Source organism: Macrotis lagotis, chromosome X (genome assembly GCF_037893015.1).
Source record: "Macrotis lagotis isolate mMagLag1 chromosome X, bilby.v1.9.chrom.fasta, whole genome shotgun sequence".
Lineage (NCBI taxonomy): Eukaryota > Metazoa > Chordata > Mammalia > Peramelemorphia > Peramelidae > Macrotis > Macrotis lagotis.
Window position 1 is genome coordinate 63971300 of NC_133666.1, and position 10102 is coordinate 63981401.

A 10102-nucleotide genomic window follows, 5' to 3' on the forward strand; every position below is an offset into this window, starting at 1 on the left:
AGTAGAATCCATATTTTCTGGGTGACTTTGCCAAAAATTCCCCCAACTACTCCTTCCTTTCTGCTGCTGCTACCAGACAGATCTATCTTGATTATCATTTATTTCCCTCAGTTGGGGGAGAATAAAACAAGAGAATCAGAAGTCACTAATTTTAATGCTGGTTTATCCCAGCCCAATTCAGTGTTGATAGAAAAGGGTTGAGGCCCCACTGGGATTTGAACCCAGGATATCCTGCTTACTAGGCAGGCGCTTTAACCACTAAGCCATGAGGCCCTCAAGTGAATGCAGAGTTTAAAATGTCAACTAAATGTTGGGGGCGGTCTAAGTCTAGAAATTGGTGTTTTTAATCCATGTTACATAAGCAACATAGGAAAGACCTTATTAGCTGATGCTTACAAGGAAAGTGAGGTAGTGGTCTCCATCCACTAAAAAGTGGATATATGTTATAGGGCAAATCGTTCTCATTTCATACTTAGATCTAGCCGAGGAGTACCTAATTACTTTTTCAGATTTTTTGTAAAAAAAAAATTCTTTAATTAAAATGTGAGCATGACATGTCAGTTATATTTCAAAGACTGAAATCCATGGCTTAACATTTTTAAGCATTCAGAAATGTTTTGCCAACTCTTAAAATGCATGTTATTAAGCTTGCTTAAGATATTTTTAGGTTAAAAAACATTTTTATATTATACATTTTCATGAAATCAGAGTATCTACAAGCAGAAAGTGAACTTTTTCCAACCCTTTCATTTTACAGATGGAGAAACTGAGTCCCAGAGATATGAAGTGAGTTGTCCAAGGTCACCCAGGTCCTAAGTGATCAAACCTGGTTCTGTACTCCTTTCTTCATTGTACTGTGCTTTCTTGAGAGACATCTTGGAGTTCATAATTCAGAGACAGAAAGGACATAAGAGTTTATCTAATCCAGCCCTTCTCTTTCACAAAGGAGGAAACTGAGGCCCAGGAAGTGAAGTGATTTATCCAAGAATACCTAGATGGTTTCTTGTTTCTCTACATTTAAGTAAATATAATTACATTATATTCAAAGATGGCTGCGTGATTTTAGATTTGGAAAAGCTTCTATGTTCTTTCCCCTTAGCATCTTATTCAAATGAAGGATGGCTCCTGTTTTCCTGATCAGAATGATAGATAATGACTTTGGATAAGCTAATTTGAGACTGGATCTTTAATTTTCATTCATTTAATTACAAAGCAGCATTTAAAAATCCCCACCAAAATACTTCACATAACAGTCTGCCATGCGGAAGCTTTTATGTGAAAGCACATTGTATAAGGCTTGGTCAGTGGCCAGAAGTGGTAGGATTTTGCTGAGCATGTCATAGCATTAAGAGAGGATTCTGGCATAAACAGAAATGCAGCACAGTAAAATGAAAGGGAGGACAGAGAGAAACCAATAAAGATAGGGTATTAAAAAAGTTAAATACAGCTTATTAGAGGACCCATTCAGTGTGAGCAAAGACCTATGCAAGTGACCTTTCATTTCACCATAAAAGAAATGTAATTATAAATTATTTCTATAGTACTATACCTTCATCAGATAGGACTCACTATACTTGGCAATGGAAAGATGGTTTCATTAAAAAACTGGCAGTAATGGCATTAACTCTGTGATACCCAGGGCCAGAAATAACTAGGGCTAGGCAATTAGGGCATTATTCCAGGGTGCCTAAATTACTAGCATCTGTAATTCAGGTAGAAATAAGTGAGCATAATATCTTGTTAATCAGGTAAAAAATAACTGAGTTTAACACCTAGTTAGAAACAATTATTTAAAATAGGAAGCTTTTTCAATTGGTAAATGACCAAAGGATACAAACAGGAAGTTGTCAGAAGAAGAAATCAAAGCTGTCACATGACGAAATGCTCTAAATCATTATTGATTAAATAAATGCTAATTAAAACAATTCTTAGGTACCACCTCTCACCTGTCAGATTGACTAAGATGTTACACAAGGAAAATGCTAAATACTGGAGGGAATGTGGAAAAAAATAGAACACTAATGCACTGTTGGAGTTGTGAACTGATGCAACCATTCTGGAGAGCAATATGGAACTATACTCATAATACCATAAAATTGTACATACCCTTTGACCCAGCAATACCGCTATGAGGTTTGTATCCCAAAAAGATCAAAGAAAAGGAAAAAAAGATCACCTCTTTTTGTGGGGGCAAAGAATTGGAAATTGAGGGGATGCCCATCCATTGGGGAATGGCTGAACAAGTTGTATAAGATTTTGATGGAACATAATGTTCTCTTAAAAATGATGATTTCAGTTGGGAGGGGCAGAGCCAAGATGGCGACAAGAAGGGATCGAGTCTTAGGAGCTCTCTGATAAAACTTGAAACTAAGGATTCTAACTAAACTTTCGAGCCACAGAACCCACAAAGGGACCCAGTGAGGCAGTTCTCCTACTCAAGGTAACCTGGAAAAGAGCAGAAAGGCCTGCTCCCCGAGGTCGGAGGGGCTGCCCACCAGAGGGGTGGCCCACCAGAGCGAAAGAACTTCAGCCTCCCAGAGGCAGCCCCAGGGCGCTGGGAGCCATGGCTCACAGCAGCGGGGGAGTCTCCTGAGCTGCACCCCAGGGAGCACCAGGCACAAAGTTGGGGAACAGCGGGGACCTCTGCCAGAGCAAGCAAGTGGAGCCCAGCCCTCAGGGCACACAGCAAGCAGCTTGGTCATTCAGCAGCCCAGATCCGGAAATAGAAGCAGGCGGAGCCTGTAAGCAGGAGCCTCCAGGGCATGAGCCCATTGAGCTGTGGGAGGGGAGTGAAGAGAGAGAGACTGCAGAGCTCTGTCCTCTGCCTCTGGAACAGGACTCTGGGGCTCTGAACACATTCAGATCCTGATAGCAGTCTAGGCATGCCCCATAGAACAGCAGGGCCCCCCACCTCAGCCCTGTGGCAGAGTGGGGAGCTTATAGTCATTCACAGACCAGGAGGGAGGACAGAGCCTCACACACTGAGACCCTTGTGGGAGTGTCCCAAAAGCTCAGGAAGCACCCCAAAACCAGACCCAGGCTGGGAAAATGAGCAAGCAGAGAAACAAGAGGAAGACCATTGAGAAATATTTTGCATATGAGCCCAAGAAGGATCAAAATACTCAGTCTAAAGATGAGGAAGCACATGCTCCTGCATCTAAAGACTCCAAGAAAAACAGAAATTGGGCTCAGGCTATGACAGAGCTCAAAAAAGACTTTGAAAATCAAATGAGGGCGTTGGAAGAAAAACTGGGAAAAGAATGGAGAGAGATGCAGGAAAAACATGAAAATGAAGTCAGCAGCTTAGTCAAGGAAATCCAAAAATGCTGAAGAAAATAGCATGCTAAAAACCAGCTTAGGTCAAATGGATAAAACCGTTCAAAAAGCTATTGAGGAGAAGAATGCCTTAAAAAGCAAAATTGGCCAGATGGAAAAAGAGATAAGAAAACTCTCTGAGGAGAACAAATCTTTCAGACAAAGAATAGAATTCAGGGAGACTGATGAATTTACCAGAAATCAGGAATCAATACTTCAAAACCAAAACAATGAAAAATTAGAAGAAAATGTGAAATACTTCATTGAAAAAACAACTGATATGGAAAACAGACTTAGGAAAGATAATTTAAAAATTATTGGAATATCTGAAAGTCATGATCAGGAAAAGAGCCTTGACATCATTTTCAAAGAATTACTACAGGAAAATTGCCCTGATATCCTAGAAGCAGAGGGCAAAATAGAAATGGAGAGAATCCACCGATCCCCACCCCAAGAAAGAGATCCCAAAAAACCAACCCGTAGGAATATCATAGCCAAGTTCCAGAACTCCAAAGTCAAAGAAAAAATATTACAAGCAGCCAGAAGGACACAGTTCAAATATCATGGAGCTGCAGTCAGGATCACACAGGACTTAGCAGCAACTACATTGGAAACTCGTAGGGCTTGGAATATAATATACCGGAAGGCAAAAGAGCTTAGAATGCAGCCAGCAAGGCTGAATGTCCTCTTCCAGGGAAAAAGATGGACTTTCAATGAACCAGGGAAATTTCAAATGTTCCTTTTGGAACGGCCAGAGCTGAACAGAAGGTTTGATCTTCAGATACAGGACTCAGGTGAAGCATGGACATTGGAGGAGAGGGGCAAAATATGAGGGACTTAATGATGATAACTGCACATATTCCTGCATAGAAAAATGACACTGATAATACTCATATGAACCTTATCAGTTAATAGAGCAGGTAGAGGGAGCTTTTATAGTTGCAGCACAGGGGAAAGCTGAATTTGGAGATAAAATATGGTGTAAAAATGAAGTCAATAGAAAAAAAGGGAAATGTAATGGGAGAAAGAAAAAGGAGAGGGGGAATAGGACACGATATTTCATATAATAAGTTTTTTTTTATTACAATGAGCTATTGCAATGATATGGAAGGGGGGAGGCAAGGGGGAATGAGGGAACCTTAGATCTCATCAGAGGTGAGTAGGAGAGGAAACAGCATATATACTCAATGGGGTATAGACATCTGGAGTAAGAAGGAGGGGGGGGAGCAGGGGGAAGGGGTGGGGATGTGAATAAAGGAGGAGAGGATGGACCATGAGGGGAGAGTGGTCAGATATAACACACCTTCTTTTTTACTTCTTGCAAGGGGCTGGGATTGGAAGGCCTGTCCAGGACCATAGGGCCAGGTGGATGCTGGGCCTAAGGGGTGGTAGGGGGACTTGGGGCCTCTTGGCCCCAGGACCAGGGATCTGTCCTGCGCCACTCAGCAACCCTACAGCAGAGTCAGAGTGAATGGAGAGAGAAAATATAGTACATGGTAGTGGAGAAATAAGAAAGGAGGGAGTTGCAATCAGCAATGGCAATGTTGGAAAAATATGGAAGCAACTTTAGCGATGGATTTACCATCAAGAATGCGATCCACCCATGACAGAGTTGTTGGTGTTAGAACAAAGACTGAAGCACATTTTTTATTATTATTATTTGGGGGAGGGTGCAGGGCAAATGGGGTTGGGTAGCCTGCCTGGGACCACATAGCAGGGTGATCTTTGGGTGTCTGAGGCTGGATTTGGACCCAGGTGCTCCTGGCTCAAGGGCCAATGCTCTGTCTGCTACCCAGACAACCCTACTATGATTACTATTTTATTTTATTTTGGGTCTTTTTTTTCTTCTTTTTGGTTTTTGCAGGGCAGTGGGGATCGGGTGACTTGCATGTCACACGGCTGGGTGATTGTTGGGTCTACAGGGCTGGATGTGGGCTCAGGTGCTCGTGGCTCCAGGGCTGGTGCTTTGTCCATTGCACCACCTGGACATACCTACAATTATTACTATTATTTTTTTTAAATTTTAATGTAATTTTTTTCTCTCCCCTTTAATGTATCATCCAAGCAAGTTTATATTCGGGGGGGGGGGGGGGATGAGGGGTATTTTGTTTACTCTTAAACAAGAATATTTTATTAATGTAAAAAAAAACATTTGCATAAAATGAGAATTTAAAAAATAAAAGAAAAAAGAAAAAATGATGATTTCAGAATGCTTTCAGAAAAAAATGAGAAGAGTTGCATGAACTGATAAAAAGTGAAGTGAGCAGAATCAGGAAAATGTTGTATAGAGTTTTAAGTATATTGAAGCGATGATGAACTGTGAAAGATGATTCTTATTGCATTTGCTCTTTATGCAAAACCTCATTAAAAAATGTGTCCTATAGTCTAGGAGGTTCCAAGTGGCTCCTACCTTAAATTCAAATGGAACCCAGATTCCTCTTCTGGGCAGCTTGATTCCAAAATGAAGACATCAGGTTTCTCTCACCCTCTGAGTCATTAGTTCCCTACCTGGGAAAAGAAGTATGGGGAAAAATCTACAACAAAACTGAGGTGTGGTGTGGCTCTTGTCTATGTAGCACCTCCTTTCTTTTATTCTCCTACATTGGCACTTGCATTCAAGGGTTGGGCACCCAGAAGGTGGCTGCCACTCTCCAATGCTAGAATAATCTGTGGTCCAGCCCTCCCCAAACCATATAGTTCATGAACTTTGCCTCACTCCTCCCCACAAGTTACATTCATTTTAACCACAAGTGGATACAATTAACTCAAAAGAAATGACATTTCCTAAAAAGGCAGAATAATAATAACAGCTACAAAACATCCCCTCCATAAATCTTGGAGTTTGCTTGCTCACAATTCCATCCATCCTTCCATAAGAAGAACGAGCTCAAGATTTAATGACCCACATATAGGGAATGCGTGCAGCCAAGATAATCCATATCTCTGGTCCTTTTGAACTTCCATATATATTTTTTTCTTCTTTTGGAATCCTCCTGCTCCATTCCTCTGGCCATAGAACTTTTGCTAGGAAGTTCAGCAAACTGTGTTCCCAAGAGCTGCTCCCCCACGAATCCCAGTTCTCAAATGACAGGGCTTTTACTCTCTCAAGGGCACTCATTTATTGTGAGAGGGTCCACTCCTTGAAGCTGTTTCGTTTCTCAGGTGATTAAACTCTCTGTGTTCCTTGTATATTGTTTTGAGCATGGGCAGGGTCTCTGCATTGACGACAGAGCTTGACATGTTAACTTTTTCAAGGTGACTGAAGAATTGACCATTTTCCCCATCAACCAGACAACATTACTAGTAAGTTAAACTGCTTCTCTAATTCCACCAGGGAGAGTTTCATCATTCCTAAAGAGGTAGCATAGTTGTCTTCCCCGTTAGATTGGAAACTCCTTGAAGGCAGGGACTGATTTTTGCTTCTTTTTGTATCTTTGGAGCCTAGCACAGTGTCATATAGTAGGTGCTAAATAAATGTTTATGAATTGAGAGTGTTGACATCTTGGTGAACACTAACACTTTAAAAAAAGGACTTAGCGACAGAGTGTTTTCCGTGGGGCGGGGGGGGGGGGGAGGAGCAAGATTGGGGGGGAAATTGTAAAACTCAAATAATATCTTTAATAAGAAAAAAAAGACTTAGCTACCATGGTCAAGATAATGATCCAAGACAATTCCAAAGGACCAACGATGAAAAATGCTATCTACCTCCACAGAGAGAAATGATGAACTCTGAGTACAGATTGAAGCACATTCTCTCTCTTTATTGTCTTTTCCTTTTTTTTTTGCAATATGGCTAATTTGGAAATAAGATTTGCATGACTTTGAATGTTTAATATGTGTATAAATACCCTCAGGATAGCCAATGTTCCCATTCCAAGGACTCCCTCTCTACTTGTATTCTGCGTTTCAAGACCCATCCCAACAAACTCTCCCAACTTCTTGACTAGTGCTTTTCCCAAGCACTAGAATTTCTTGTTATGTCTTTTATGTCTTTTACAGCAGCAACTTATTAAATCTTTACTTGAAAATAACAATTTACTTCCTTCTGAAGAATGAAAATGCTAGGAACTTCTAAAAGTGAGCATTATTGAAGGTCATCCCATCATGGAACATGCTTGGGATTGCCCTTCTTGGTTCCCAGGGACCATATTGGAGTCTGATTCTGCCACATGTGACTCAGTACTGGAGGCATTACACTCTAAGATGATGAAGAGTCTTATTCTGAGTAGGAAGAGCTGATGACTTAGTGAATATGTAAAATGGAATTTCCTTATCTTCAAGAATCTCTTATCTGTTCCAGTGACAACTGTCTTTTGTATATTTGAAGACAGAGAGGTTCAAGCTGACAAAGAGAATTCAAGTTTCCTCAATACTTCAGATAGAACCCACTGGAGCATCTTTGTCTCTCTCTGGCTAAGAGTTCTAGTCTGCCATGAAGTCATAGATAAAAAGAAAAACTCATATATACCAAAATGTTTATAGCAGCACCTTTTGTGATAATGAGAAACTAGATTCTTAAGTATTCTCCTTGACCTAATGTTGTGATCACATTTTCGATATGATACTTTGTAGTCTCTTCTATTTTAATTTTTTTTTATTTTGTTTTATTATTTCTTGATGTCTCATGGAGTCATTGACTTTGTTTATACTTCTTTTCAGGGAATACATTATTTGAGTAAGATTTAATCCATTCTCTTTTAAGTTATTTTTTCTCCTTTCTTTGCTCCAGAACTTTCCTTTCTTTCTCTTGCTTCATTTTTCTAAGAATTCATATAACCCACGTGCAAACTCTATTTTTTTTTCAAAATGATAGAATTACTATATCCTTATTTGACTGGATCTTTAGTTCTACAATTACTTTGTATACTTTTTGAAAACTTTTTTGGTTTGCTCATCTATCCAGTTTTAGCTTAATTGGGACTTTGTGCGAATATGAAGCCTGTTATACTTTTGTGTAGGCTGATCTGCCCTGTTTGGCTTGTTAAGGGTCACATGGATTTCTACACTGAGTTCATATTTTTACAGTTGGTTACCCCTAGATATATAAGATTCAGAGTACAGGTTTCTCAAGGAACTCAGTGGCATATCCAACTAAAGTATTAGGGGACCTCAGAGTCCCTGGACCAAGGTTATTCTGGTCTCAATGCTGCTGAATTTCACTGATTGCTATCATTCCCCTAGAGACTCCAAGGGCCCCATCCTGGGGCTTTCTTTAGGGAGCCTTTCACTTTTTTTGCTTCAAAACATAGAATTTTCCAGGTTATACATCTTAGACCTATCTCTATTGATGTTGTAAATGTACCATTTTGATTGACTATTCGGTGCTGGTGCTGGTTTTGTTGGTGGCCTCCTTTCCTATTGCCTGTGAGCTTCAGGCTGGCCATTTTGTACTTGTGGGGTGCAGAAATTCACTGAATTTCTCAATCGTCATTCTATCTAATGACTCTGTGTTCCATGTCTTGTTAACTTGTTGCTGACAAGGGAATTGAAGGCACCTTAATGAAAGTTGGAAATGACCTAAAATAGAAATAGTCATGGTACTTCAGGCCATAGTCTATGATGTGATTATTGGAAAGCATACCAAATGTGAACTACTTTAATCAGTATAGTGCCAGCGGGTGTTACTATAGACGGTAACATTGATTAACCTGCATTTGATCCTTCCTATTCCTTCCTCCCCTCTGGAAATGAATAGTTCTGATTTCTTCAAGGCCATATCTATTTCCAATCTGGTTCCTTCAATCAGGGACAAGAGATTTAAACAGTTACTCTCTTCATTATGACAATTGTTGTTGAATCATTTTTCAGACACAGCTTACTCTCCATGAGACCCTTTGAGACTCTGTTAGCAAAGATACTGAAGTGATTTGCCATATTTTTCTCCTATTAGATGAGGACCCAAGGTAAACAAGGTTAAGTGACTTGTCTAAGAGCACTCAGCTAATAAGTGACCTAGGGTGGATTTGAACATACAGAGAGGAACCTTCCTGACCACTGGCTACCATTCTATCCATTGTGCCAGCTAGTTGCCCCATTGTAATAATTAACTTGCTTTTAAAATAATGACCCCCAGGTCCACATAGTCACTTTCTCTACTATTTTATACAGTTTCTATTGAAGAAAATGTTGTTAATGTTATAACAGTTCTGAGCTCCCAGTTAGGAAACTTCCTACAATTCAAACAGGGGTTTGGCTCTATGCGCTAAAATACATGTTGTATATCTTGGACCAGACTAAGCAATAAATGCCAGTCTTCATGATGGTTCTGAGCTGGGCCCAACTCAGGCCAATCCCTTGATACTTTAGTTTCAATATTAAACAGAATGAGATACTCATATGTCATTTAATATTTAACAAAAAAGAGATTTACTTAGTTGTAACAGAATGATATTCAATAAAGATAAGCACCAAGGCACCTTTAGTCAATTCAGCTGAGCAATGCTTCCTTATCCAAGTTGCTTATTGTGAGTATTTAATCCACTGAATCAGCCAAATCTCTATAATGGTACCTTTTAAAGTAGAAATAGCCTCCTTTGCTTAGGAGGATTTCAAATATTGCTCCTACCTCAATGACCAACCTTGGTTTCCGTTTTTTTTTTTTTAACTATGTAGCGAAATTAAGATATAGGAAATGTTTAGCTGAAAGAAGTCGAGTATATAACAGCTCCTGTTACTAGATAAACACAATGAGGGGAAGATGGGGAAAGATATCTTCTGGTACTCCCTTGAAGCAATGATTCCAATTGACAGTTCTAGGCCTGATTCTTTGTTCCAAGATGCCTGCAGG

General features: G+C 39.9%; 1 non-coding gene across 1 annotated transcript; it reads right to left on the reverse strand.

The window, feature by feature from the left end:
- Positions 1–200: 200 nt before the first annotated feature.
- TRNAT-AGU (transfer RNA threonine (anticodon AGU)) lies at positions 201–273 on the reverse strand. The gene has a single exon. It is a non-coding gene; the product is annotated as a tRNA-Thr (tRNA).
- Positions 274–10102: the final 9829 nt, after the last annotated feature.